The following is a 4,078-nucleotide window of genomic DNA, read 5'->3' on the forward strand; positions in this document are numbered from 1 at the left end:
TATCCAACATGATGTTCACCTTTGGGAACCTGATTCATTAGAGAAGGCATTCAGGTTAACAAGAAAAATGGAAAGCAAAATTATGGCAACCAGGATGCATACCACTCACAACTATAAAGATGGAAGTGTTGTTGCCCCTAGTCTTCCACAACCTATAAGGTTGACACCACAACAATTGGAAGAAAAAAGAGCAAAAGGGCTTTGTTACAATTGTGATATAAAATACACTAAATGTCATAAGTGTGCTGAGAAGAAATTATTCTACATAGATTGTGAAGAGGAAGAAGAAAAAGAGCAAGAGAGGTCAAAAGAAGAGGATATACTCCAGGAACAAAGCCTAGATAAAGAAGAAATGAATCCAGCCATATCTTGTAATACATTGGCTGGAAATAACACTCCTCAAACCATCAAGATAGAAGGACAAATCAAGAAGAAAAAGGTAATAGTGTTAATTGATTCAGGAAGTACCCACAATTTTATTCATTGTAAGGTAGCAAAAGAATTGAATTGCTTCCTATATCCAACACCAGAGTGTCAAGTGATGGTTGCAAATGGAGGAACAATAAATTGCTCTGGAAAGTGCCATAAAATCAAGCTATCCATGGAAGAATATGTATTGACTAGCCCAAAGCTTTCCATTCCAATGGGAGGTGCTGATGTTGTACTAGGAGTCCAATGGCTACAATCCCTGGGTACAATAGCTTTTAATTTTCAAGAACTTTTCATTAAACTTTTTGTGGAAGGAAGGGAAGTTGAATTAAGGGGTATTGCAGGGAAACCAAGAAAGATAATAAGCTCTAACGATATGACAAAGCTTCTAAAAAAGGAACAAGGAGGTGTAATTGCACAATTATGTTTGCTAGATGTTTCCACATCGAAATCATCCATTTCTCCAGATCTCCAAAAAGTCTTGGAAAATCATTCTAAGGTATTTGAGACTCCCAAAGGTCTCCCACCTATTCGTGATCATGATCATGTTATTCACCTGATTCCAGGAAGTGTTCCTCTAAAAATCAGGCCGTACAGATATCCTATGCCCAAAAGAGTGAAATTGAATGTATGGTTGCAGAAATGCTAGAGGCTGGTATAATTCAACCTAGTCAAATCTCTTTCTCTGCTCCAGTAGTATTGGTGCACAAGAAGGATGGATCATGGCGCATGTGTCCGGATTATAGGGAGCTCAACAAGCTCACTATTAAAGATAAGTTTCCCATTCATGTCATTGATGAATTACTAGATGAATTGCATGGATCAATTTACTTCACCAAGTTGGATCTTCATTCAGGATATCATCAAATTAGAATGAAGATTAAATACATTCCAAAAACAACATTTAAAACTCATGACAGTCATTATGAATTTTTGGTCATGCCTTTTGGCCTTACCAATGCGCCTTCTACATTTCAAGGTTTGATGAATTCCATTTTCAAACCCTTCCTTACAAAATTTGTGTTAGTATTTTTTGATGATATACTAATCTACAGCAAGTCTTGGAAGGATCATGTTGAACATGTTGACAAGGGGCTACAACTATTGGAGGAGAAACAATTATATGCAAAAATATCCAAATGTTTCTTTGGAGTACAAGAGGTGGAATATCTAGGTCATATTGTATCTCATGAATGAGTTAAGGTGGAACCTAGCAAAATTAAATCCATTAAGGAATGGAAAATCCCCACATCCATAAAGCATCTGCGAGGATTTCTTGGGTTGACAGGGTATTATTGCAAGTTTGTTAATAATTATGGAAGAATAGCAGCATCTCTAACAACATTATTGAAGAAAGATGCATTTTCATGGACTCTAGAAGCAAGAAAGGCCTTCGAACATCTTAAAGAGGCAATGTGCCAAGCACTGGGCTTACCTACACCAAACTTCAAAAAAACCTTTATTGTGGAATGTGATGCTTCAAGAAATGGAATTGGTGCTATTTTAATGCAAGATGAAAGACCCATTTCTTTTGAAAGTCGTCCAATCAAGGGAAAGTTTTTACACAAAGCTATTTATGAGAAGGAAATGTTGGCAATACTACATGCACTTAAGAAATGGCGACCCTACCTAATGGGAAGACATTTCAAGTTAAAAACGGATCATGATAACCTTAAATACTTTTTAGAACAAATATTATCCTCTGAAGAGTAACAAAAGTGGGTCACAAAGATGTTGGGTTATGACTTTGAAATCATCTACAAAAAATGGAAGCAAAATGTGGTGGCAGATGCACTATCAAGAAGGGATGAGGATGTGGAAGCATTGTTGTGCGCCATTTCTATTATCCAACCAGATTGGATAAACGAAGCAAGGGAGGAATGGAAGAATGATGAAGAAGTGTAGGCACTTATTCGAAAGTTACAACAAGATTCCAGTACATCTGAGACATTTAGCTGGCAAAATGATTCATTATGGTATAAAGATCACTTATACCTCTATAAGAATTCCCAACTCAACAAAAGATTCTTATGGAATTGCACACTTCTCCCTTAGGAGGGCACTCAATATTTTTAAAAACTTACCATAGGGTTAAGAAGGAATTTTTTTGGGATGGCCTTAAATCAAATATTCAAAAGTTTGTGGCGGAATGTTTGGTTTGCCAACAAAATAAATTGGAAACAATTAAGACCTTGGGTCTATTACAACCTTTATCCATTCCAACCCAACATTGGGAGGAGGTTTCAATGGATTTTATCATAGGTTTACCCAACTCTGAGGGAAAGAGTGTCATCATGGTGGTAGTTGACAGAATTACCAAGTATGCACAAATTTTTGCATTACCACATCCATTTAAAGCCAGTACAGTTTCTACTGCATTTATGGAAACAATTCAAAAGCTACATGGAAACCAAAAGATTGTTGTAAGTGACAGAGATTCCATTTTCACTAGAAATTTTTGGACAGAATTATTTTCTTGTCTCGGTACTCAGTTAGCTCATAGCTCATCTTATCATCCTCAATCTAATGGGCAAACCGAGATAGTAAACAAAAGTTTGGAAGGATATATTCGTTGCTTTGTATCTAATAAACAGACACAATGGGTCAAATGGTTGCCTCTGGTTGAATGGTGGTATAACAATTCCTTCCATACAGCAACAAAAATGACCCTATTTATGGCACTTTATGGATATCAACCACCATCCATCACATCATATTTAAGAGAAAATTCTAAGGTTCAAGCAATGGAACATCACATCGAGCATCAACAACAAGTCCTCCAACTCTTAAAGGATAACCTCATGTTGACGCAGAATAGAATGAAACAATAGGCAGATCAACATCACAGCAAAAGAAGTTTTGATGTAGGTGATTGGGTATTCCTATGGCTACAGCCATATAAACAAATGTCCCTCAAGCAAGCTAAGAAGGATAATAAATTATCACCAAAGTATTATGGTTCGTACAATGTGTTGCAAAATATTGGTACTATGGAATACAAATTGGAGCTTACTGCAGCTTCTCGAGTGCACCTAGTTTTTCATGTTTCATGTTTAAAGAAGGTTATAGGTGACAAGCTCCCAGTTCAAACAATATTGCTAGAACTTGACGAGGAAGGAAAAATTATATTGGAACCAAAAGCAGTCACAGAAATAAGAACTTGACAGCTACGAAATCGATCAATTTTGGAGTATCTCATCAAGTGGAAGAACTTATCTGTTGAAGATTCCACATGGGAGGATGAGAATTTTATACAGAAGCATCCAGAACTACTCAAGCATTGGGGACAACATTTTTTTGAAGGAGAGGGGCATGTTAGGTTCCTATAATACTAGTGATTACCCCATTACTATTGTATTTGTATCCCTTATTAATATTGTTGTGCCCCTATTGTCCCCATACTGTTAATACTGTGCCCCATAGAATCCCTCTATTGTTATTTTTGTGCCTTTATATTATTATTGTTAGGCCGGCTGGGTTATATTGTGACTCCTTAGACTCCTATATATAGAAAGGAGGTTTTGTCATTTGAATCATCAAAGAATCATTCATTTGTGTAATGTAAAGGAGGTTGCCCCCTCGAAGAGGCTGAATTCTAAGGTGTTGATCTATCTTTTCTATCTTTTTGTGAGCCGGTTTCATAACATTT

Source organism: Pinus tabuliformis, chromosome 1_1, assembly GCF_031772625.1.
Source record: "Pinus tabuliformis cultivar Carrire ecotype Pingquan chromosome 1_1, CPIR1, whole genome shotgun sequence".
In the NCBI taxonomy this organism is placed as follows: Eukaryota; Viridiplantae; Streptophyta; class Pinopsida; order Pinales; family Pinaceae; genus Pinus; species Pinus tabuliformis.